The sequence below is a fragment of the Hippocampus guttulatus genome, chromosome 19, assembly GCF_054856545.1.
Source record: "Hippocampus guttulatus isolate MCC_2025c chromosome 19, RoL_Hgut_1.0, whole genome shotgun sequence".
In the NCBI taxonomy this organism is placed as follows: Eukaryota; Metazoa; Chordata; class Actinopteri; order Syngnathiformes; family Syngnathidae; genus Hippocampus; species Hippocampus guttulatus.
Genome location: NC_141279.1, coordinates 12667602 through 12695316, shown reverse-complemented (window position 1 = coordinate 12695316; position 27715 = coordinate 12667602). Strand labels below are relative to the sequence as shown.

Genomic DNA, 27715 nt, shown 5'->3' with positions numbered 1-27715 from the left:
AGAGCTCAGTGGACAATTTGTCCTGATGTTATCTAGTGGTCAAATTGGATAATGCATCCTTAGGCTGAATTTGAGTCTAGTTTTTAGGTCAATTTCATATTTAACTTTATCAATCGTACCATCACTCCTACCATGAAATGGCGCGCCTTCCGTCAACGACTGATCGCAGACAGACAGACTTTGACAATAGCATGACCTTACTCTGAACCTTGCAACATGACCACCACTTGAACCTTATGATGTGACCTTGACTTAAACTGTTTTAGCAACGAAAAATAATATTAACACCTTTTGCAGGCATAGACCAGACGACGCTGTCAGTGCAACATTTGGCTAGATTGCGGTTTCCTGCTTGCAGATGTGTTCCAACCAAAAGTAGAGGGCCTACGAGCAATGAGGGTTTTCGTGGAAGCCAGCATAAGATGACTTCTAAAAAAATGTTGTAACATTAGAGCACCTGTCATCATGTTATATGAAAACAAATGTCTTTCGAAAACAAAAGCATTGGATTAAGAAGAAAGATTAAGAAATGAAAAGAAGCCGAAAACATAAGAATGATAGAACGGTCATCCAGAAACAGACAGGATGATGTCCATTACAGAAAGGATGTGAGCAGCACGTGCTCATAGGTTTCTTGGGATATGTGATATGTATCTGTATCTGTGTTGATTGGGCTCTTCTAATAACCGTCATTATAAATCTAAACCATAATTCCACACGTGTTTGTCTTCTTGTGTCTTTCAGACATCAGCAAAGATGTTTGTCCTGAGCGGCTGGATGCAGAGTCTTCTCACATTAAAGAGGAAGAGGAGAAAAAAGAGATCTCCCACTTGAAAGAGGAAGTGGAGCAGCAGGTCCAATATATTAAAGAGCAGGAGCTACAGCACCGTTGCACAAAAGTGGAGGTGGATGAGTCCCCTGACATCAAAGAAGAGGAGGAAGAGGAGGAGGTTATCTGCAAGGTGCCATTTACCGGTGTCCTTCAGAAGAGTATAAATGAGGCGGACAGAGAGGCTCCAAGCACCAGCTCATGTCAACACATGACAACAAAAGGTGTTGGAAACCACCAGGAAGAATCAAAAGTAAATGGCATCTTAGCTCCACAATCAGAAAGTGACAACATGTCATTAAATGCAGATGAGGATGAGGAGGATGAAGATAACTCTGAAGGTGATCTGACATGTAACACAGACAACAAATCCTGGAAATGTTCTCACTGTGGGAAAATGTATGCTTGTAAAAGTGCTTTGGAATTCCACATCAGAACACACACTGGTGCAAAACCGTTCACCTGTTCAAACTGTGGCCGGAAGTTCTCTTGTAAGGCAAGCTTAAAGATACACACAAGAACCCACACTGGTGAAAAACCGTTTAACTGCGCAGTTTGTGGCCAAAGATTCTCTCATAAGGGAAGCTTAAAAATACACACAAGAACCCACACTGGTGAGAAACCTTTTGCTTGCACAGTTTGTGGGCGAAGATTTTCTGAGAAGAGACACTTAACAAACCACGTAAGAACCCACACTGGTGAGAAACCTTTTGCCTGCGCAGTTTGTGGCCAAAGATTTTCTGAGAAGGGAAGCTTAAAAATACACACAAGAAAACACACTGGTGAGAAACCTTTTGCCTGCGCAGTTTGTGGCCAAAGATTCTCCCGTAAAGGATACCTAAAAAAATCACACAAGAACCCACACTGGTGAGAAACCTTTTGCTGCGCAGTTTGTGGACAAGCATTCTCTAATAAGGAAAGCTTCAAATGTCACACAAGAAGCCACTCTGGTGAGAAACCTTTTGCCTGCGCAGTTTGTGGACAAGCATTCTCTAATAAGGAAAGCTTCAAATGTCACACAAGAAGCCACTCTGGTGAGAAACCTTTTGCATGCACCGACTGTGGGCAAAAATTCTCTCAGAAGGGAATCTTAAGAATACACACAAGAACCCACGCTGCTGAGAAACCGTTTGCCTGCGCAGTTTGTGGCCAAATATTCTCTCGTAAGGGAAGCTTAAAAATACACACAAGAACCCACACTGGTGAGAAACCTTTTGCTTGCACAGTTTGTGGGCAAAGATTTTCTGAGAAGAGACAGTTAATAAACCACGCAAGAACCCACACTGGTGAGACACCTTTTGCCTGCACAGTTTGTGGCCAAAGATTTTCTGAGAAGGCAAGCTTAAGAATACACACAAGAATCCACACTGGTGAGAAACCTTTTGCCTGCGCAGTTTGTGGCCAAAGAATCTCTCGTAAGGGATGCTTAAAAATTCACACAAGAACCCACACTGGTGAGAAACCTTTTGCTTGCACAGCTTGTGGGCAAAGATTTTCTAAGAGACAGTTAACAAACCACGCAAGAACCCACACTGGTGAGAAACCTTTTGCCTGCACAGTTTGTGGCCAAAGATTTTCTGAGAATGCAAGCTTAAGAATACACACAAGAATCCACACTGGTGAGAAACCTTTTGCCTGCGCAGTTTGTGGCCAAAGATTCTCCCGTAAGGGATGCTTAAAAATTCACACAAGAACCCACATTGGTGAGAAACCTTTTGCCTGCCCAGTTTGTGGCCAAAGATTCTCTCGGAAGGGACACTTAAAGACACACACAAGAACCCACACTGGGGAGAAACTTTTTGCCTGCGCAGTTTGTGGCCATAGATTCTCAAGGAAGTATCAGATTAAGAATCACAAGTGTGATGATGAGACAAACAGTCATCATTGAATTTTTCACCTCTCACCTGAGAAGGTTTCAGGTTTACATGCGCCAAGGCTGGTTGTATTTTATAAACCTATTACTGGGATGCTGAAGTTTTCCTTGAGTGCATTGAAAAGTTTTTTTTTTTTTTGGTTGATGTAATGAATTAGAAAATTTAGCATTTTCATCAGGGTTATACTTTTGGAATCTTCATGGGAGTTAGTTTTCATTTGGTTAGAGTTGTGATTTTTAAATGTAGTTTGTTGTGAGGAGGTTTGGTCATTTGTATTAGTTCTTGGGGTTTTTTCCCCTCCTCAAAATTCAACAGTCCTTGAATCGTATAAAATCTATTCTGTCTTCAGTTTTGCTACATATGCTCATTTCTCCCCACCCACTTACTGTCAATCACCTTTGGAGGTGCTCAGAATTGAAAAGCCATTTGGGAGTTTTTTTTAATGAGCAACGAACCAATATGAGTCTAATCTGTGTACAACATGCTAATTTGTGTTTGTTTGATGTAAATGTTAGTGTCTCTATCCTGTATCATTTGGGCCATGAATAAAATATTACAAATGTCAGTGTCATTACCTTTTACATGTTATGCTTTTTGAAAAATAACATACAACTGAATATTCACTCACTTTGTGTCAGTTTGAACTTTCCTGGGTGCTGTTTAATTGTCTTTTGTCCACACCACTTCCTGGAAAACCCCTGGATTTCTTCTGATCCAGTCTGTGCCACAGTACACAGGAATGAAAATACCTCTGAGCTCAAGGTTCCTTAGCTCCTCTTTCAGAGGCCTCATCATGGTGCGCGGATCACTTTGCCTTGGTCATTGCCACAAGTTTCACACTTTCATCCACTTGCATTTTGTATTCTCCAGCCAGACAACCATCTCCTGTGAAAAAATCTGCAAAGTCTGTTTTTATCTGTTCCATTGTCCTTCAGTGTTGCTCTCAGCCCGTTGTTAGCCCGTTCGCCCGACGTGTAATTACGAGTGACACGGTTTAAAATCAGCCATTTTGGTGCCCTCAGCATAAATGCTTTGTCGTGCCCCCCTCCCGGCTCTCACAACTACCTATCACAAATGAATAATATCTGGGTATTTGGCAGTTTTGCTTTATTTTACAACATATTTAGCAAAAATATCTTACAAAATGGGGCAGTCCTGTGGCCCAGTGGTTAGCTCATCGGCCTCACAGTGCAGAGGTCGTGGGTTCGATCCCGGCCCCGACCTCCCTGTGTGGAGCTTGCATGTACTCCCCAGGCCTGCGTGGGTTTTCTCCGGGTACTCCGGTTTCCCCCCCACATTCCAAAAACATGCATGGCTGGCTGATTTCACACTCAAAATGTCTCCCTATGTGTGAGTGTGAGCTTTGATGGTTGTTTGAAACAGAAAAAAAGTTATACTGGAGATCTAATTCATTTGCAGTGCGTTCTCTGCGCTGGATAGGTTTTCTTGTGCGCTGAGAGTGTGCGACCAGTGTGCAGTTGCACATCTTAGAGGGAACATTGGTGCCGTTGCATCTCTGGTAAAAGTAAATCTAAATGAAAGATACCATTCATTGTATTGCCTCACGGCGGAAACTTCGATTGCCTTATGCTTCGAGACAATTAACTCGCTGGTGCTGCCTTTGGGAGGAGTTTTGTTTCTTGGGTGCACACAATGTCTACTTTTTCTTCACTCAGCAAGTCCTCTCGTAGTGGCAGTTCCTGGTTGATACCGTTTGCATTCCATTGAAGGATACAGGTCTTCGACTGTTTGATCCCTGTGGTCTTGGGGTCAAGTCGTGGCTGAGTTGTTTGGGCGGTGTTGCTTGACGGTTGGGGACTTACGCAGTGGGGGCATCTCCACCACTGTAACTGTACGGCATCTCGAGCTTGGCTGCGGGTGGGCAACATGCAGTTGAAATGGAATTTGCTTTTGCAACTTGAGCAGACCAGTCTATGGGCCCCCTGCCGAACTCGTCTCTGGCACTCAGCACGTGCTCCTTCAAGTATAATGTCTGCATTTGGCTGGGGTGCTGCGTCGGAAGTTGATGGAATAGCGGATGTGGGTGGAGGCAGTGTGGTAGTGTCCTTGGTGGGGACACCGTTACAGCAAAACCTGTACAGTATTATACCTATATTTCGATTTGTGCCTCGTTTTATATGGGATTCTTCTTTCATTAAAAAATGAAAATATATATATTTTTAGCTGTATTTCAATGTTGGTGTTACTGAAACAGTGTTCCTTGCCAATGGCAAGGAAGGCACGAACACGAAGTCTGCAGTGACACGAAGTCTGTACCACGAACTTCGACAAGCGAGCGTGAGTGAGGTCTGGCTTGTTTCGGCAGGTGGCATTGTGTCGCCAGACGCACTTCCTTATAAACACTGTGCGGCGGGCTTTTGCTGCGTCAACGCCCTCTGCACTGAGTCGACACCCCCTGGACTAAGTGGCGCAGCCGGGACTGTGCCAAGCAGCCGATGCAGTCTAAACTGCACCGGTGCAGTTCCCGTGTCAATTAGCAGCCCGGACTGTGTCGACGCAGTCTAAACTGCGCCGGTGCAATTCACGTGTCAATCACGTGACGTAATGAAACAGCACATGCACCGACACGTGGTTTGCTCTGTGAGCCCGGCGCATGCGTCAACGCATCGGTGTCGCTGGACCCATCACTAGTACTAACCTACACAAAAAAAATCCAAAACACGAACAAACATCAAGCAAAGGAGTGTATCTGTAATAGGTGTAAATCTGTGGAATAATTCTGAAACGGACCTGAAAATGAGTAACTCTCTTGCTGAGTTCAAAAATGAATTCGAGAGTAGTACAAGAAAACTACACAAATCAGAATTAAGCTGATAAATTAGATACACTCATGAAATATAGCAATACATCAGAAATACATTGATGAGATTATTTAATATATTAATGAAATGGAGCATCCATTATTAATATGAGAAAATCGACATATAAATATGCTCCAATGAGTATGTACTGTATATACAAACCGAAAGTTGTAAAAATAGATAAGTACAGCATACATAAGGGTAAAAGCATTTGTTGATATGTAGACTCTCTTTTCTATTTTGAAAAATGATCAATTCATATATAAGAAGGGGTAGGACTCGATAGGTTTTTTTACTTCTTTCTACTCCTTTGAACACATATTTGTGATGATGACTATTTTCTTTTCCTTTTTTATATCTTACCTTCACTTTTTGCCAATTTATTACCGAATTGTATATTTTATATGTTCAATAAACAAACACATTTATCAGTCAGTTCAGTCTGTTAAGTGGGTTGGCTGCAGGGATCTTGAAGGTCCAGCAGGTGGCAGTGGTCAGCGACACAGTATCAGCACAGTATCAACACAGTGTGTCGACACACCTCATGAGGCCTCATGGACCCATCACTAGTTAGTACCCCTTAAATTACGACAACTTTCTCGAATTTCAAAAAGCTTCTGGATGTTTTGGCAAAGGAGGTTATTGTGTGCTTTGTACATTAATTGGGCGAATTTGAAGTCAACCGGGTCATGAGATTTCATTGTTTAATTTGATAAACAGTGGATTCGTGGGTTCCGTCTATTTGGAGCCAGTGATTGTTCTGATTGCTTTGTATTGTAGTTTTAAAACAGAGTGTGTTTTACTGGCATTTCCCCATATTTTCACACAATAGGTCAAATATGGAAGTTATAAAAGTATAATGTGTACAAGGATCTCTTATTCAGCACATGCTTAGTTTTCTGGAGGATCCTATGGTTTGGGATATTTTTCTTTTAACGTTATCTATATGTGGCTTCCAGCATGGTTTTGCATCTATTACTGTTCCAAGAAATTTTCATAAGGTCATTCATCGATTTCATTTGATGATGAAGTGTATACAATATCATTCACATTCATGCATTCATATTGCAACATTCAATGTGTTCCAATAATGTGAAAATCATTTGAATGAGGATGCTTGTGGGCTTTGACTTCACACAGTGTTGGTTGGCTGGTCTCTTGATGCAATCGACAACATTTTCTCGACGAGAAGAGCAGGCAGTGGGGAGCCTGCTTGCCCTTGGGACATTTGCTGCCGGGTACACCCTAGATCCATGGAGGAAGCGGAGAATGCTGTGCCTGTCAATACTGTCCGTTGAGGAGGAGGAAGACATCTACATTATTGGCCTTCTGATAGCAGGTATGCTGCAGTTTGTGTCATGTTTCGGTTTTTGGTCTGGCCAGCAGGTGGCATGAGCGGACTTCGGTACGCACCTACTGTCAATCTGTCGGGCTGGTGATCGGCCAACTTTCCGCGAGTCCTGGCGTCCATCCAGACCAGAGCAGCCCTCCGGTACCCGGACCACCAATACCGAGGAGGAGCCTATGCAGCTGGGAGGTGGATGTGTGGGACTGGAGGAGAGATTGCGCCGGATTCAGGAACAAGCCTGCTTCTACTGCGGCCAACAAGGACATCGAGTGGCCGACTGTCCCGCGACCCCGACTCACCGTGCGACGCGCACCGATAAATGTAAGTTCGCATCCCGCACCGTCTCGCTGGAGCCGAGCAGGGAGAAGTCCGGTGGGGGACTTCAGAAGAGACTGGAATTGGACGGTACTATTTACGGTCCTTCGCGGGCTCTTCCTATTCGGGCACTGGTGGACTCGGGGGCGGATGATTGTTTTTTGGACCCTATGTTGGCGAACGAACTGGGTTGTCAGGTTGAGGAGTTAACGGACATTAAAAGGGTTTACGATTTGGACGGACGACTTCTGGCGGAGGTGAAAGGGATCACCTGCCCACTTAAGTTCAGGGTTTCGGGTAACCACGTGGAATACCGGAGGTTTTACTTGATGAGATCCCGTTCCGTTCCGTTAGTGCTGGGGTTGCCATGGTTACGGACCCATAATCCCGTCATCTCCTGGGAACGTCCCGCTATCGAGAATTGGAGTCCGTTTTGTTATGCTCACTGTTTGCAGTCGGGCGCCGACCACCGAAGGCCGGCACGTAACAAACCCCAGGAAACGATTTGTTTGGATAACGTCCCAAGCATCTATCATGATTTACGCCAAGTGTTTAGTAAAGATCATGCTCAATCCCTGCCTCCACACCGACCTTACGACTGTGCCATCGACTTGCTGACTAACGTCCCTCTACCGAGTTCTCGACTTTATCAGGTTTCTCAGCCAGAACAAGAGGCTTTAAGGGAATACATTGACAGCTCACTCTCGGCTGGCCTCATTAGGCCATCTAAGTCCCCATTGAGGGCCGGGTTCTTCTTTATTGAAAAGAAAGACAAGTCGTTACAACCATGTGTAGACAACCGGGGACTAAATGAAATCACCATAAAGAACAAATATCCTCTTCCACTACTAGATTCTGCGTTCGCCCCCCTCCAATCAGCAACCGTTTTCTCAAAACTAGATCTACGCAGTGCTTACCATTTGGTCTGTATTAGGGAGGGGGACGAATGGAAGACTGCATTCAAGACACCATTGGGCCATTTTCAAAACCTAGTCATGCCTTTTGGGTTAACCAACGCTCCTGCCGTGTTTCAAGGTTTAATCAACGACGTGTTGAGAGATGTTTTGAACGTGTTTTGTTTTGTTTACCTGGATGACATATTGATATTTTCAAGGACAATCAAGGAACATCAACACCACGTCAGGCTAATTTTGCAACGTCTAATGGAGAATCGTCTCTTTGTCAAAGCCGAGAAATGTGAGTTTCACGTCGATTCTATTTCATTCCTTGGGTTTATCGTGGAGAAGGGCCAGCTGAGAGCCGATCCTGCCAAGATTAAGGCGGTGGTGGAATGGCCGACACCCACCACAAGGAAGCAGTTACAACGTTTCTTGGGGTTCGCTAATTTCTACCGTCGTTTTATTCGCAATTACAGCCAGAGAGCACTTCCGTTAACCCGATTGACATCCGTCAAAGTTCCGTTTAGGTGGGATTCGGAGGCTGACAGAGCGTTTGCCGAATTAAAGAAATCATTCACAGAGCCACCCGTGTTGCAACATCCTAACCCTGATTTTGCTTTTATTGTAGAGGTGGACGCTTCAGATTCAGGTGTGGGGGCGGTGCTGTCGCAGAGATCTCCAGTTGACTAGAGACTCCACCCTTGCGCCTTCTTCTCACGCCGTCTCAGTCCAGCCGAAGCCAACTATGACGTGGGGAAACGGGAACTGCTAGCTGTCGTTATGGCTCTGCAGGAGTGGCGGCACTGGCTCGAGGGGACTGAGGAACCGTTTACTGTGCACACCGACCACAAGAATCTCTCATACATTCGATCGGCCAAAAGACTCAACTCACGTCAAGCCCGGTGGGCGCTTCTTCTGACCCGGTTCAACTTTACTCTCACTTATCGCCCTGGTTCCAAAAACATACGTCCGGATGCTCTCTCCCGGATTCATGACCCCGCGGAAAGAAGCCACGAACCGCAGAACATTCTTCCCGCCCATCGTATTTTGGGGGTTCTACAATGGGAGATCGAACGGAGAGTCCGGGAAGCCCATAGCGGAACTCCAGTCCCGGCTGGTTGTCCCGCCGGGCAACTTTTTGTGCCCCCACCCCTACGCTCACATACGCCCACAACACCCTCGTCTCGTCTGCCACCGGTCGGTCTCCGTTTATGTCGGCCTATGGTTACCAGCCTCCTCTGTTTCCTTCGCAGGAGGGTCAGGTGGAGCTCCCTTCCATACAGCTCCACCTGAAACGGGCACATCGGGTGTGGAGAGAAACCAGGGCTGCGCTGTCGCGCACGGCCGCAAGGAACCGCCAGATTGCGGATCGCCGCCGTCGCCCTGCGCCAAGCTATCAGGTGGGGCAGAAGGTATGGCTGTCCACGAGGGATCTGCGACTGCCAGGGACTTCGCGCAAGTTGGGGCCACGAGGTGGAGTCCATCAACGGCCCCGTCTCCGTCAGGCTCCGGCTGCCTCCCTCCATGAAGGTGCTTCCACGTTTCCCTGATCAAGCCTGTGACCGACAGCCCCCTGGCTCCTCCACCCACGTCACCTCCTCCTCCGCGGATTATTGATGGCGACCCGGTGTACACAGTACGGAAAATCTTGGACTCACGGCGCAGGGGTAAGGGGTTCCAGTACCTGGTCGACTGGGAGGGCTACGGCCCGGAGGATCGGCAGTGGGTCCCCCGCTCCTGGATCTTGGACCCATCCCTTCTTGGCGCTTTCCATGCAGCACACCCGTTGAAGCCGGGTGGTCCGCCAGGAGGCGTCCGTTGAGGGGGGGTACTGTCATGTTTCGGTTTTCGGTCTGGCCAGCAGGTGGCATGAGCGGACTTCGGTACGCACCTGCTGTAAATCTGTAATTTGCAGACTCGGTATTTAAGGTCTCTTCTGCGGTGCACCTGTGTCGGAGTATTGTTTCTGGTATTTGCTATCTTCTCTGCTGATAGACTATTTGACTATTGACCTCGTCGTGTTTTGCGTTTTGTACTCTGCTTTGTACCCCTGCTTTTTGTAAGTACGCTTTTGGTTTTGTAATTTGGCTTTTCGCTCGCGTGTATTTTGATACATTGTTTTCGTTTGTATTCGCGATCTTTATTTTTCTCCCTTGCCTTTGATGCAAGCGCTTTTTGTTATTCGTTTATGTTCTCTCTGGTCCTTGTTTTGACCAGCGCTTTATGTTACCTCATTATCGGTGCGATTATTAGCATTAAAACATATTTTTATTACGAAGACCTTGTTTACGTCTACGTTTTTGGGATCCAGACTTAGCTCGGCTTGTCCGAGACGTGGCAGTTTGGTGTTAGCAGTTTCCTGTTCTATCTCAAAATCCAACCGACGGGAGCAGCTTTATTGGAAGTGAAGAAGCTGCCGGTCATTCTTGATGGTCTAGCGCAAATGTCCAACACTCAGACTCAAGCGGTGACTGAGCTCAACCGCAATTGCGGTTCTGGAGCGTCTCCGTACGATCGACAACAACATGGAGAAGTTGTTCTCCATGTTGTTGTCGCTTCGAAAAGGAATTCTTCTCGCTTCGAAAAGGAATTGAGGATTTGGCTGATCGCCGCCAGTGAAGGTATACAGCCACGGACTCAAGGCCACCTGAAATTGTTGGTGGCCGTCCCTCCAAAACAAACAACGCTATTTGGACCCCTTTCCCCTGGATGGAAGGTATGCACAGAAGCTAGTGCCCCCACCATCACCCCCTTCTTCTCGGCCATGGACTGATAAGCCAGGACTGTCTTCATGAGCAGACTTTGATGAAGCAGCTGCGGCCTGTTCACGCATACACAACCAGACAATCACACGTGCATACACATCCTTATCATCACCGTCTTCATCGTTCCTATTCTTTTCCCCGCGACGTGGAATGATCTGCAGACCGCTCGGTGGACCGTGCAGCTGGCAGGGATGGCTGGTGATGAAAAAAGCGGAAAGGGGCGTGGCCTGGACGGGGCGACCAATCATAACAAGTAAGACATCATACACGTTCAATCACAGGGCTATTTACAATCGGAAGATGGAAAGACTGATCGGGAGAACTCGTGAAGGTCCAGCAGGTGGCAGTGGTCAGCGACACAGTATCAACACAATATCAATACAGTGTGTCAGTGTATCAACACACCTCATGAGGCCTCATGTACCCATCACTACTAATCTCTATCTGTCTCTTTCTCTCTCTCTCTCATCTTAACAAGAAAATGCTTGAAAAAACAATCAAGATTCTCTATCAAGTTCTGACATCACTGAGGATGAATACATTCCTAAACCTGCAGAAAACATAAGTAACAGCTCGTCAGAAGATGCAATGCAGGGCACAAAGGCACTAAAAGTACCTTCAACCAACTCACGAAAAGTACATGTAAAATCTGAAAAAAGAAGACGTGCCACCTTCATGTTCCCCGAACATGGGTAAACCTCAAGAATCTTCATCTAAAACTTTACCCCTTGCCAATTCCTGTAAAGTAGATGTCCAACCACAGAAGAGAAGACGTGTGACGTTTGCTGATGACTGGGACACAGATTACCCGCAAACATCTTTATCCGGTGGTTCTGCTGTGACGACCATGACTTTAAAGAAGAGAACAGATGGTCGCTGGCTATATAACAAATCTTACTTCTATGTGTTTTGTTCCAAGCCCTACAGAAAAATCGGACGCCATTTGGAAACAAAACACAAATATTGACCTCTAGTGGCAAGATTGCTTCAATTTCTAACTGGGTCCAAAGAGCGAAGAAGACTCGATTTACTCAAAAACAAAGGGAATCGTGCCCATAACAATGATGTTCTTCGAGAAGGTAAAGGAATGGTGATACCTCGTCAGAGGAAGATTTTTATCGCTCCGGAAAAACAGGAAAGCTGTCGCAGTTTAAGGGCAAGAATCAGGATGAAATTAACATTGATCCCCAAGGTAAGAACACATCTGCATATTTTGGGAAATAATTGCACCCATTTTTTTCTCTGCCAACAAGAGTTTTGTTGATATTTTTTTTAATAAAAATGTTTGCATTTTGGTGTTCATATAATCTCAGTTTTATCTATGTGGTTGCTCTGTTCCTCAGAGAATCTATGTGTTGCCAGTGATGCATCAGACACAGATGAGGATGATGAGGCTATGATGAATGCTACTCCTTCTATGTCCTCGCATGGTGGGATGCCTCCAAGTGGCGCGAGCGGGGACGCCGGGGATCTCGAGCCCCTGCTGCGGCTGAGTGCCCACCAGCCGACGGGGAAGGAGGAGGGACCTCACCGGAAAGAGAGACACCCAATGCTCGCCCCGCCGGAACGGAGGGAAGTGGGAGTAGCCGCCCCACAACCCTCCTTAAACAAAAGTCAGGCGAGGGCCCTTTCAGGACCCACACGTGGCGCGACGAGGTGGGACTGAGAAGGTTCCCCAGGGGGTGGGATAGGGATGGTGAGAAGGAAGCGCAAGCAAGTCGGGATGGACAAAAGACATGTGGGAGGATAGGTGAAAGACAGCCTGGTGTCTTTCCCGCCCCCATCCAGGCCCCAGCATTAGGAGGGGAGCAAGGAGCAGAAACGACAAAATAAGGGAGAGGAATGAAACAAGGGGAGACAGGAGGAAAGGAAGGGCGGGACGGGAAGGGGGAAACAGAACTGAAGCTCGGGGTAAGAATGGAGAACGAGTGATAGTTAACATGGAATGTGAGGAGATTGAGTGTGAGAGAAACGTTTAGAAAGAGGTTGAGGAGAGTAGCAGAAAGAGTCAACAAAGAAAAATGGGAAGTGGTACTGATGACGGAACTAAAGGCAGAAGAAGCCGGGGTGGTGTGGTTGGGTGAGGAGGAGGAACAGGTAGTGCTTGTTCATGGGAGGAAAGCCAGAGTGATGTTGAGGGGAGCGGCGTTGAGGACATGGATATAGGAAGGACAACAGAAGAGGCTGGGAGAGAGAGTGGTGGCGGTGGTGCTGGGAGGGCTCAGGCTGGTATCAGTCTACCAACCGAGCTGGGGAACGGATGAGCGAGAAATGGAGAGATGCCGACGAGATATGGGGAGTCAGGTGGCGATGGGAAGGAGTGAAAGACTGGTGATTGGAGGAGACTTCAATGCAAGTGTGGGAACGAATGTGCAGATAGGAAGTGTGTGTGGGAGGCATGGATTGGGGAGGATGAATGAAGCTGGATGGGACTGAATAGAATGGTGTCAGGAGCACGATCTGGCATATGTTAACAGCAATAGGAGGTTTAGAAGGAGGGGGACGTGGCAACACATGGCTAGTGGAAAATGGTATGAGTTGGACGGATTTCTGGTGAAAGGGAATGAGAGGCACCGCATGGTGAAGAGGATGTGGATGATGAGTGAGTACGAATTGTCAGACCATAGGCCGGTGTGCATGAAGGTGAATGGGAAGTGGAAGGGATGGAGGACAGAAGAGAGGATCCAGAGGAGAGTGGTGCAAGCGAAGTGGGAGGTGTTGAAAGAGGAGGAGAAGAAAAGAGAATATGAGGAGAGGACAAGAGAGAAACTGGAGGAGTTGAACAAGGAAGGACTGGTAAAGGAGAGCGGGTGGACGGAGTTGGCGAACATAATGGTGGAGACAGCAGTGGAGGTATGTGGAAGGGAGAGAAAAGAAATATCTAACCCATGGACGGTAGGGGGAGAGTAGGAGACAGAAGAGATGAAGAAGAGGATATGGGAGAGGGTAGATAGATGGAACAAGAAAATGGAGACACTGAATGCGAGGAGAAGGTTGAGAGTGAGGGGAGGAGGGAGAGGAGTGGTGGAGATGGAAGAAGAGCTCACCAGACGAAAAGCGGAAGTGAAGGAAACGCGGAAGGAATTGAAGAAGTTGCTGAGGAGGTTGGAAAGAGACTGGTGGGAAGGAGTGATTGAGGACTGTCAGGAAGCATGTTCTAGAGGGAGGCTTGGCGAAATGTACAAATGTTTGAGGAAGTTAGGAAAGAGGGATAAACCGGCCGCTCGGAGCACGACTGTGACAGCAAATGAGTTCAAGGAGCATTTTGAAAGCGTGTCGAGGGAGAGGTACGAGGAAGAACCGAGAGTGATCGAAGAGGGGTTCAAGGAGCCGTAGATCTAAGGGACGATAGAAGAGCGAGCGAAGCAAACAAGATTATGAATGAGGTGCCTGAGAGGGAGGAAATCATGGAGGCTATGAGTGAGATACGAGAGTCGGCACCGGGAGAAGATGGGGTGAGAATAGGATATATACGGATTGCGTGTGAGGAATTGATAGAAAGAGTGATCAAGATAGTGAGGAAGATGTTTGAGCAGAGAGACCAGTGGGATGGAAGCGTAAAAGTGGGACTGATGGTACCATTACATAAGAAGGGGGACAGGAACGATAGAAATAATTGCAGAGGAGTGTGCCTGCTGAGTATGTGCAGCAGAGTGTTAGGAAGAATGTTTGCGAAGCGACTGAGTCGGTGGGCCGAACACCTGAGGCTCCTTGATGAAAACCAAGCGGGCTTTAGGAAAGGGAGGTCCACAGCGGATGTGACGCAAATGATGGTACGAATACAGGAGGATGTAAAAGATTGTAAGAAGAGAGTTAATAAGGAAGGGGTGAAGAATATGAATGATGATGACTGGCCATGTGCAAGACTTCTAGATTTGCGAAAGGCGTATCCAAGAGTGAGCAAACCAGCGTTGTGGATGTTGCTTGAACGGTATGGGCTGAAAGGCAGATGTCTGGATACCATTATGGACCTGCATGAGACGACAGAGTATAAGGTGGGGGGAAGGGAGGGAGTGAGTGGAGGATGAATGCCAGCAAGAGGGCTGCGAGAAGGATGCTCTACATCACCGATCCTCTTTAATATCTACCATCAGGCAGTGATGAGGCAGGCGCTGGCGGCGAGGAACCGAGAGATAACAGGGAGGAGAAAATGGTGGTGTGGAGGTGGATACCAGGAGGGTCGTTCGCAGGTGAACATGGCTAGGAGAGAGGGAGCTCGGAAACAAAAGAAGTGAGTGTGTCGAGTGCCTTGTTTGCAGACGACACTACTATAGTGGGAACGAAAGGAGAGATACATGAGAGTGTAAGGAGAGTGAAAAGTGTGATGACTCAGTGGGAAGAGAGGAACAATGAGGAGAAGGAGGAGGTGCTGGAGTTTGGAACACAAGAGGGGGAGGAGATCAGAGTGTTAGGAAGCTGGATTGGTACTCAGGCAGATGTGAAAAACAGGATCAAAAGGGCAGGAAAGCTATGGGGGAGTGTGAAAGGGTGGCTGAAAGGGACACGACTGTCAAAGAGGTGGCAAGGGAGAGTAGTAGAGGCGTGTGTCAAAAGCAGCTTGCTGTATGACTGTCAGGGAGCTCGACGCACACTGCAGCCCGGACCTGGAGTGGCTGTCTTTAAACTGCAAGCCATTCTACTCGCCACGTGAGTTCACCTCCTTTTTACTAGTCGGTGTTTACATTGCGCCACAAGCTAACGCTAACACGGCGTTACAAACGCTAGCCGAACAAGTCAACAAACTCGAACTAAAATACCCAGAGTCACCCCTGATCATTTTGGGCGATTTTAATAGAGCACATCTTAACCGTGAACTTCCCAGATATAAGCAGCACATGGACTGTTTCACCAGAGAAACAGCAACATTCTAGACCACTGCTATACAACAATCAAAAATTCATACCGATCGGTCGCCCGTGCAGCATTGGGTCTTTCTGACCACAATTTAATCCACCTAATACCTACATACAGACAGAAACTCAAATGTGTTAAACCGGTTGTTAAGACTGTGAAAAAATGGACAGATGAAGCAAAGCTAGCTCTACAAGAATGCTTAGACTGCACTGATTGGGGCGTCTTTGAAACTTCAACGGGCACACTGGATGAATACACAGACACTGTAACATCATACATCAGTTTCTGTGAGGACATGTGTGTACCAACGAAGTCCTTCCGCTCCTTCAACAATAACAAGCCATGGTTTAGTCCCAAACTCAGGCAACTCAGGAAAGAGAAAGAGGCCACATTTAGAAGTGGAGATCGGGCACTGTACAAACACGCCCGAAACCAATTGACAAAGGAAATTAACATCGCTAAGAAAAGCTATGCAGAGAGGCTGAAAAACCAGTTCTCTGCTAACGACTCTACATCTGTATGGAATGGCCTGAAAGCAATCACTAACTATAGAATGCCACCCCCCCCCCCCCCGCAAACAGTGAACAATAAGGGGCTTGCTAATGAACTAAACATGTTTTTCTGCCGATTTGAAAAGGACACCCCCATTTCCCACACACACCCACCTCTACCAGAAACCACTCTACCTACCCACCCTCTTTTTCTCCACTACAGATCCATGAACAGGACGTGAGATGGCTCTTCAAGCAGCAGAAGATCAAGAAAGCTGCGGGGCCCGACAAAGTGTCCCCCTCCTGCCTGAAAGTCTGCGCTGACCAGCTGGCTCCGGTCTTCACACAAATCTTCAACAGATCCCTGGAGCTGTGTGAGGTCCCATCCTGCTTCAAACAGTCTACCATCATCCCAGTTCCCAAGAAATCGGCAACATCGGAACTGAACGACTATAGGCCTGTCGCCCTGACGTCTGTGGTCATGAAGTCCTTTGAACGCCTTGTGCTGAACCACCTAAAGAACGTCACCGGACCCCTGCTGGACCCTCTCCAGTTTGCCTACCGGGCAAACAGGTCTGTGGAAGACACAGTCAACATAGGTCTGCACTACATTCTCGAGCACCTCGACAGCACAGGAACCTACGCAAGGATTCTGTTTGTGGATTTCAGCTCTGCGTTCAACACCATCATCCCGGAACTCCTCACCCCCAAACTTCTCCACCTCGGTGTGTCCCCTACGATCTGCCAGTGGATCCTCAGCTTCCTGACGGGACGGACACAACAGGTGAGACTGGGAGCAACAACATCATCAATACGCACCACCAGCACTGGAGCCCCACAGGGATGTGTCCTCTCTCCACTGCTCTTCTCTCTCTACACAAACGATTGCACCTCAACAGATCCAGCTGTCAAACCGTCACCACCGGTCATCGGTCTCATCAAAGACGGCGATGAGTCTGCGTACCGCCAACAAGTGGAGCAGCTGGAGCTCTGGTGCAGCCGTCACAACCTCGGGCTGAACACGCTCAAGACTGTAGAGATGATCGTGGACTTCAGGAAACATTCTTCTCCACAGTTGCCCCTCACACTATCCAACTGCCCTGTGTCAACCGCCGAGACCTTCAAGTTCCTGGGAATCACAGTCTCCCAGGACATGAAGTGGGAAGTCAACACCATCTCTATTCTGTCCTACTTGCCCGTGTCTGAGACGTGAACAGATAGACAGATAGCGAACAACGAAAAAAGACCAAGGATCCACAATGTTGAGATGGAGCTTTAGTTTCTTTTTCCTTAGGTTTTTCCTTTTTTGTAAAACTGTACAGAGAAATAGAAACACAAAAAGGGGAATATTTCACACCGTTCAAATTAAATGTCTCTGTGTCATCACTGTACACTGTAAGGTTAACTTGTCAAAACGCAATATAAGCTTGGAACAGAAATAACCAAAATATGCGCGGTTAGCATTGAAAATAGCCGCAACTAGCACGCAGTAGCCCATATGCTAATATGGATAGCCCAAGCGCTAATGTAGCATAGCAAAAACGGACGGAAAATCGTTCTTAATTCCAAAGCTAGAACTGAAGCAACGGTTTGGTAGACATCATGAAAGTGCAGTCTAAACAGGGTTCAACTTACAGACGATGCTTTCCAAGGCATATACTTAAGAAGAAAACGAGAAACGATGACAACAGCTAGCACGAAACCGTGAGGTCTTCACTGCACTAGGTACTTCCGGTTTGTGTTGCCAAAATTAAAGTGCCGTAGAATCTAACCAAAAACGGAACATGACAAGGTACTTCCGGTTTGTTTTGCCAAAATTAAAGTCCCCTCGAATCTAACTACAAATGGAACATGACAATCTCCATCCTGAAAAGGGCCCGGCAGAGGATGTACTTCTTGAGGCTGCTGAGGAAGCATGGCCTGCCACAGGAGGTGCTACGACAGTTCTACACGGCAGTCATCGAATCAATCCTGTGTTCTTCCATCACGGTTTGGTTTGGGGCCGCCACAAAAAAGGACAAAATCCGACTTCAACGGACAGTTAGGACGGCGGAAAAAATCGTTGGCACCGCCCTACCCACTCTTGAGGACTTGCACACTGCAAGAATCAAGACAAGGGCACGGAAAATCCTCCTGGATCCCCCGCACCCTGCCCACCACCTTTTCCAGCTACTCCCCTCAGGCAGACACTACAGATCCATGCGCACCAAATCCAGTAGACCCTTAAACAGCTTCTTCCCTCTAGCCATTAACTCCTTAAACAGCCACTGACGTAGTCACTCTTCTTGTACTACAAAATGGTACTACAAAACTACTGGTTACTCTAAAATGGTTCAATGATTTTGTTGTTTACGATGATACTAATGCAGCGTGTTATACCGGAGACAAATTCCTTGTGTGTTCTACATACTTGGCCAATAAAGATGATTCTGATTCTGATTCTGAAGATCAAAAACCTGTTGATTGCATGGGAGATAATGAATCAATATGAATTGTGTAAACATGATATCCTTTTTAAGATGCATAGATGTGATTTTGACATGTGATTTTAATTCAAGTATTTGCACGATGTCTATCATTGATTTGAGGGAAGATTACGGGTTAAAGCGCGAAAGATTTCTTTACTTCTTCCTACTCTCTTGAACAAAATAACTATTGAATGATGACTGATTTCTCTTTCCTTTTTACTGTTTTACTTACCTTACTTTCCGTCAAATTACTACTGTATATGTTTTATGTTCAATAAACAAACGAAATGAAAAAAAAAAGATAAACCGGAAAGTATCGAATTCAAATAGAAGAGCTGTGAGGGTGTGATAGGACACCTGACTGCACAGCAGTGGAAATTGAAATCTGATCAGCGAGAAAGTGAAAGAAGCCGCCTCACCCTTTGAAGGGAAAAACAGCTGTGAACAGAAAAAAACATAATTTGCAGAAACCGGACCAGCTGTAGGTTGACATAACCACAGGAGCCTATTCAGGGCTATAAAAACCGCAGTCTGGTGGCGCGCGGGTGGACGAGTCAGGGCAAAGCCCTGATCCCCCCCCGGACCAACAATTTCCGGGACCAGACGGAAATAGGATTACCAACATGACTCCTGATCGAGAAATTCAATATTACAATCAACTGGCAGAACTTGAATACAGGTCTTGGGGTGGCTTTTCTCGTACACTCTAGTTTATTCCAACTACCCTTAGTTAGCCGTTGTGTCTGTAAGGAGACATAGACAATATACTACTCTTGCGTGTCGGAAGAAACGAGCCAACCGTATGTATTAAATGTCTCTCAACCAAAATTGTTGTCCGGATAATGTAAAAATAGGATGTATAGAAATGGAACTAAAATATTATGATAAAAATTAATAAGTAAAATCACGGGGCGTTTAAGACCTGATCAATCTTGACTCCCTCAATGATGATAGACAGGTGCTTATTTCATTTATTCATTTTCATTCTTATCATCATTTTTACTCGTATTCATTTGTAATCTTTTTTACCTTACTCTCCTTTTATTCTCATTATAATCACTGTGTTGTTACATAATTCTCATTTGATATTAAGTCAAAAAATATCATTTAAACAATGTTTTTCTTGTATTCCGCAATAGTATTCCGCGTCTTGCGGTTACAATGGTTGATGAATGCATGTTTCACAATAATTGTCATATTAATAAATGTGTCAAAATTCATTATATCGTCCACCGCAGTTGTTTTTATGATTTAATTCATATCACCATTCAACCTTCGTAGATTAATCAAAGGTTTTGTGCTCGCTCACAACGGGCCGCGTGATCCGTCTCGAAAAATGAATAGTTAATTAAAATAGTTTACTCCAGCGCAACGAAACAAATGAGAACGATCCCGACCGGGATTGTTAAATCAATACTAGGTCTGTACCACTTTCTCTTACATGCCCACCCTTCACTCATTGGCGACTGGTACCTGCTAGGGGCGTGCCTTTAGTGTCCTCTTACACGCCCACCCTTCACTCATTGGCGACTGGTACCTGCTAGGGGCGTGCCTTTAGAGTCCTCTTACATGCCTACCCTTCACTCATTGGCAACTGGTACCTGCTAGGGGCGTGCCTTTAGCGTCCTCTTACACGCCCACCCTTCACTCATTGGCGGACTTCCGCATGCCTGTCTCACTCACTCCGCCTGTTCTCTGTATAAACAGCGTGTCGGCCAGAAGCGCTCTCAGTCATGCTTTGAAACTCAGCTCATACAATAGACGCATTATAAGGTGTGCTGTCCATTTTGGAGAAAATTTAAGACTTTAAATGGCGCCTTATAGTCGTGAAAATATGGTAGTTTAAGCTAAACATGCAAATAGATAAATGATGGCTTCAAGAACCATGAGGAAAAGAGCACCCAATGGGAGCTAGCTGACGTGTCCGTCGAATCGACGCCCCTTCCCAGAAAAAAATAAAATAGTTTCCAAAAAGTAAGAACGCAGTCCTCAAGTTCAGGAAAGACAACTGGGAGAAAAGAAATAAAAAGTCCGTTTGGCTCTCTTAAATGCTTTTGACAGAATACAATACATGCTGATTTTTATAGCACTTTCACAACAGCTGCAACTGTAACGAAGCGCTTAACAAAACAGTTAACATAAAGTAAGATAATAGACAACACATAAAACACGGACAGTTGTGCAATCCTAACCACTTTTCCCTCACACGCTTTGTTTAAAGCAGGTTGAGATGAAAGAGGAAAGAATCAACGCATCCTTTCACCAATGTATCAGAGACGTCGCATAAAATGGTTAATAATGAAAGGAAGAAAAGTAGGTCGTGTAAGACCTACTAAAGAACTAGTAATGACCAAACCTGCTCTGCGTGAGCCAAATCGAGATCAAGACTTGTTGAAAACAGCCCCGCTGTCCTCTTTTGCCCTACAAAGTTGCTCCTCGTACTCCACCCTTCCTCTTGTTGTGCACATTTTTAGGGGAAAATTACAACACTTTATATTCACACGTGATCTGTTTTGCAACGCAGCGGCTAGCAAGTGAGGCCAAGTAAGTTGAGCGAAGTAAGCTCAACTCGGCCCCGAAGCTTGAGATATTGATGTTACAGTCCAATAAAGCAATGATGGCCGTCTTGTAGTGATGGCTTCCGCAACACGGATGCGTCGACGCACGGGTCGCGCTCACAGAGCAATCCCTGCTTCGGTGCACGTTCTACTTCAAGACGATCACGTGACCAATACATGAACTGCGTCGACTCAGTCCAGCGGGAGTCGATGGCGCAAAAGCCCGCCAAACTGTGTTTCTAAGGAAGTGCATCGAGCGATGCGATGCCGCCTGCCAAAGCAAGCCAGACCTCACCCTCGCTCGAACAAAAATACTGCATATATTTGGGCAAAAAGGAAAACATACAGGTTTATCAGAAAAACGTGTCCGTCTGACTTCGAGCGTCGTGTCGGCTAGGCTAGCTTAGCTGTTGTCGTGGTTCAAAGCTTCTTTGATATGTGACGTAGTTTGCGTCGGCACTGATTGGTTGAACCAGGTGAGTATGTCCTCGCGCTCACCCGCGCACAGCAGAGAGCAGCTGACTATCGACTGCTGAGGCGCGCTTCACTCGAGTGGCATTGCTACAGTCCGCGCGTATTATGGAGCAGCTCCCGGAGAAACGCAAATTGTCCGCCGTGTACAGCCATTTTGATCTCCTTTTGGAGAATAAAGTATTTCTTCAAATCTCCTTGTCTCACCAAGTGCCTCTCGCATTTTGGACATGTCTTATTCCATCCTAATTGAAATTGAAATGAATTTCAAGGTAACTCTGAGTTCACTATTCACATATTTTATTGCAGGTGAAATGTCGAATTTGCCATACAGAAATATCATATACCAACAAAAGCACCTCTGCAACTACATCTGGCATGTTACTCACCATTGTTAGTTAGTTTTTTTGGAAACTGTTCAAAATGCCAATGTTGTTAGGTTTGGTTTTTTAGATGACCTGTGGTAACATTTGGATGATGAGGTAGGGAGACTGCGAAGAAGTGCAACAGCAGATGCGATACACATGCGATCCACAGCAGGGGAAATAGCATGCAAGAAACGCAACAGACTGAAATTCAAAACACTGGAGCAATTTTTTTTCTGAGTAAAAATTTGTGAAGACAAAGCCCACAAGCATCCTCATTTACATAATTTTCACATTATTCAAACATATTGAATAATACAATATGAATGCATAGGTGTGAATGATATTGTATACTCTTCATTTTCAAATAAGTCAGTTCAGTATGTCAAGTGGGTTGTGAAGTCTGTATTCTGTTCATATTTAGTCTGTACTCTGCACATATTTAGCCATGCTTTATAACTTTCCCATGCCCGCAGTGCATCTTGCCGTACTTGTAACAATCCTCACCTCGAATTGGAATACTCCCTGCTGAAGACGCACAAACTTTGGAATGCGCCAAGCTGAGAATCGGTTTAGGAGAAACGAAGGTTGTGATCTCACACCTTGCGTCCCGGTAACGCCCTTCTGATGATATAAAAATGATGTGATTCTCTTCCTGCTTCGTACTCGTGATCATCGCAGCCATTGTCTGTAACCGCGGGTCCCCGGAATATTCTGTCATTAAAAGCTTTGAATCGATGAAACTGTTCATCGATTCCAGCCTTTATTTGAAGAACCAACATTCACCTCGTCCGAAATTCAACGAATACACGGGGAAGAGGAGGCCACTCTTCCCCCAATAGTTGCCTTCAGGGATTTTGAAAGTCCAGCAGGTGTCAGTGGTCAGCGACACAGTATCAACAGAGTGTGTCATTGTGTCAACATGCTTCATGACGCCCATCACTAGTTCTCTGTGCCTTGCCATGTCTTTTTTTAATATTGTCATCAGTGTGTGTGTGTGGGCGCGCGCGCATGTTTTCACGATCTGACAGTGGAGCTCAGAGGCCATCTGCTTTTGGTTCTTGCTGGTGGTTTCCGACACCTCTCTGTCCGCCTCATTTGCACTCTTCAGGAGGACACCAGTAATGGCCACCTTGCAGATAACCTCCTCCTCCTCTTCTATGATGTCAGGGGGCTCATCTAGACGTAAGATCGGGCCCAAAAAAATCCAGCCCGACCCGGCCCGAGCCCGACCAATTAACTTGATTTGCAGGCCCAAGCCCGAAGCAAACCCGAAATTTGTGAGGACTCGTGAGGAGGAGGGGTGATTCATGAGAACAAATTAAAGCCTGTCTTTTGTAACGAAATCAAAGTTAAATAAGAGTGTATAAACAGTTCCATCTTTTATATTTCTGTTTCTGCAGAGGGTACATTAACCGACAATTTTCCATCATTGACGGATTTTTTTTTTTTTAAGTTGACGGGAAAAATCTAAGGCCGTCCGTCATTTTGACGGGTTGAAAATTGGGACATTATCCACAGCAGCAGTACGTCCTTAAGAATCTAGCGCGGCACTTTTAGGAGAGAGAAGCAGAGAGACAAAAAAGAATAATGATGGGTGGATCATAGACAGAGACAGGAAGGAGTTCTTTGAATTGCCACTGTAAGAGTACAGTACGTGTTGTGATGAGGTGACTTCTGTTTTTTTGCAAAACACAGTCTCTCGTGGCCAAAACTATTCACGGCCTCGAAACGCCTCAGCGCACTGTGTTGTTTGGGAAGCAACATCACAGTGATATTTATTTTTTAAAAAGTCAGCGAGAGAGAAGCCCGGCCTGACCCGACCTGAAGCAATGACGGACATTTTAGGCCCTAAATTCGAGTCGGGCTCAGGCTTTAGATCTTACCTCCAGGCTCCTCCACCTCCGCTTTTGTGCAAGGGTGCTCGAGCTCCTCCTCTTTAATATAATGGTCCTGCTGCTCCTCTTCCTCTTTCAAGTAGGATCCCTCTTTTTTCTCCTCTTCTTCTTTAATGTGAGAAGGCTCAGCACCCAGCCGCTCAGGACAAACATCTTCGCTGATGTCTGAAAGACACAAGAAGACAACCACGTGCGGACTTTGTGGACTGGTGCCAGCAGAATCACCTCGAGATCAACCCCGGGAAAAGTTGGTTGTGGATTTCTGCAGGAACCAGTCCTCACCTGCACTGATGAACATCGAGGGTACGGACGTAGAGAGGGTGACAAGTACCTGGGTGTTCTTCTAAACAATAAACTGGACTGGTCAACCAACACGGACGCCCTGATTAGGAAGGGACAGAGCCGACTCTTCCTACTCAGCAAACTGAACTGATCATGAGAGCCAGTTCTGTCCTGGGCTGCTCCCTGGACACTGTGGAGGAGGTGGGCAACAGGAGGATGCTCGCTAAGCTAAAAGCTATGATGGGCAGTCCCTCCCACACCCTCCAGCCCGCTCTGACAGCACTGCATAGCTCCTTCAGCCAGAGACTGTTACACCCGCGCTGCAAGAAGGAGAGATACCGCCGCTGATTCCTACCGACTGCTGTCAGGCTGCTGAATAAACATACGTGGAAACCTGTAACCACTGTAAATAGCACAGCCACCTTACGCAGTGTTTTCTATGCTATTGCTAATTTATTACATTTATTTTACATATATATTGCTAATGCTATATTTTATATAACACTTATATTGAACTGCGTACAGTTCTTTTCTGAAACATTTTGTCCCCCCCCTAATTTTGCTGCTGCTGACTGCAAATTTACCCAGTGTGGGACAAATAAAGGTTATCTTATCTTAGAATTATGGTTTAGATTTAGAACGAAGGCTATTAGAAGAGCCAGATCAATCAATCAAAGTGAATTTGGATAGCACTTTAACGTGTTAATAAGAGTCTTATAAATAAAATGCCACCAGCATTTCAAGGCAAACACATTTTGTGTTTGATAAAAAGTACAGTAAACATTCCCATCCCTGGAATACTATGAAAAGGAATTTCCTTCACCCGGAATAAAAACCTATGCATGAAAATTTTGACTACGATATTACATGTTATGGGAATTTACTCCACGAGCCGTAACTCGGATGGAGACGGAAGGCCGCGGCCAGCTTAAATACACGCAACGCCCACCCGATGCGACGGAAAGACACGAAAGAAGACACGTTTTCACTTCGCCTTTTTCTATCATCAGATCTGAAACAATGACGTGTAAGTGAAAGAAACTCACAGCACTCCATGAGCGCCAAGCAGCACAAATGAACCAGCTGCTGAGGGATGGGACTCACCCAGGATGGCTAACCGAAGGGCGTACGATCCTGATCACGAAGGATCCCATCCAACTATCGGCCAATAACAGGACCCTAAGAGCCTTCATTGCGAACTCAATGAGGATGTGGAAAACCACACTTGAAGCCAATGGCAAGCCACTTACCCAAGTGTCCATCAAATGTGGCATATACCAAGGTGATGCACTCTCCCCACTGCTGTTCTGCATCGGACTGAACCCCCTAAGCCAAGTAATCACCAAGACAGGCTATGGATACCGCCTCAGAAATGGAGCTACGGTCAGTCACCTCCTCTACATGGATGACATAAAGCTGTATGCTAAGAGCGAAAGGGGCATCGACTCCCTGATCCACATAACCACGATCTATGGCAGCGACATCGGGATGTCATTCGGGCTTGAGAAATGTAGTCGGATGGTGACTAAGAGAGGAAAGGTAGTCCGCACTGAAGGGGTCTCACTCCCTGAAGGAACAAGAGCAGACATTGAGGACAGCTACAAGTACCTCGGTATACCACAAGCCAATGGCAACCTCGAACTGGCAACAAGGAAAGCGGCTACGGCCAAATACCTCCAGCGAGTGAGGCAAGTCCTAAGAAGCCAGCTCAATGGCAAGAATAAGACCGCAATAAACAGCTATGCCCTGCCAGTGATCAGATACCCTGCAGGAATAATAAGGTGGCCAAAGGAAGAGATTCAGACCACGGACGTTAAGACCCGAAAGCTCCTAACCATGCATGGAGGGTTCCATCCCAAATCCAGCACCCTGAGACTGTACGCAAGCCGAAAGGAAGGAGGCCGGGGACGAATGAGTGTGAGAGCCACTGTCTAGGACAGGGGTGGGCAAACTTTTTGGCTCGGGGGCCAAAAAATTTGACAGAAGGGCCAGGTCAGCACGAACTATGGTACATTAAAAAAAGAACTGCATTTGTTGACAGTCCATATCAAACATCAACAGAACAAAAGCATGAAAGTGCTGTATTAATATACTTTTTTTAAATGACAAACGTGTTGTTGATGACCTATTTTAGCCTGTGCATTGCTGCAGATGGGTTGTGATCAGACCAGTAGAAGTAGAGCGATACAGAGGTACTAGGTGGACGAAAAGATCCCCCCCCCCCCGTGTTCTGCAACTTCGTCAATGCCTGTCATTACAAGTCCAATTGAAATGAATGCAATCATTCACATCGAACCTTAATTGCGGATAAACCTTCGGCGGGCCGGATTCGGCCCGCGGGCCGTAGTTTGCCCACCTAGACTCTAGGATGAAACATCCAAGCTCCATGAATACATCAAGGAGAAGGCTCCAACGGATGACGTACTCAAAGAATGTCTCAGGCAATGGGGAACAGAGGATGAGGTGCTGGAAGAGGGACCATCATGGGAGGACAAGCCCCGACACGGGATGTACCACCGGACCATAACTGAAGTGGCTGATCTCAAGAAGTCCTATCAGTGGCTCGAGAGGGCTGGCTTGAAGGACAGCACCGAGGCACTCATCCTGGCTGCTCAGGAGCAGGCCCTGAGCACCAGAGCCATTGAGGCCCAGATATACAGTACCACACCAGACAAGACCCAACGTGTAGGTTGAGCAAGGAGGCACCTGAGACGATCCAACACGTAACTGCAGGGTGTAAGATGCTGACAGGGAAAGCCGACATGGAACGCCATAACCAGGTGGCTGGCATAGTCTACCGAAACATCTGTGCGGAGTAGGGACTGGAAACCCCAAGGTCAAAATGGGAAACACCTCCGAAGGTGGTGGAGAATGACAGAGCGAAGATCCTGTAGGACTTCCAGATCCAGACTGACAAGATGGTAATAGCGAGCCAACCAGATATCATGATCATAGATAAAGGGCAGAGGAAAGCCGTTGTCGTGGATGGAGCGGTCCCAAGTGATGGAAACATCAGAAAGAAGGAACACGAGAAACTCGAGAAATACCAAGGGCTCAGAGAGGAGCTGGAGAGAGCCTGGAAGGTAAAGGTGACAGTCGTGCCTGTGGTGGTCGGAGCACTCGGGGCAGTGACCCCCAAACTAGATGAGTGGTTGCAACAGATCCCAGGAACAACATTGGACATCTCAGTCCAGAAAAGCGCAGTGCTGGGAACAGCAAGGATACTGCGCAGAACCCTCAAGCTTCCTGGCCTCTGGTAGAGGACCGAAGCTGAATGGAGGACGGACACCACCCAAGGGTTGAGACGAGGATTTTTTATATATACATATATATATATATATATATATATATATACACACACACACACACACACACACCGTATTTTCCGCACTGTAGGGCGCACCAAAAAGTCTCCCATTTTCTTAAAAGCTCACCAAGCACCTTATGCTTCCAATGTTATAACTTGCTGTTGGTTC

At 46.4% G+C, this 27715-nt stretch overlaps 1 pseudogene; it reads left to right on the top strand.

Annotated features, from left to right (window-relative positions):
- The first annotated feature begins 648 nt into the window (after positions 1 to 648).
- LOC147190295 (uncharacterized) overlaps positions 649 to 27715 on the top strand; it is a 63793-nt pseudogene continuing 36726 nt past the window's right edge.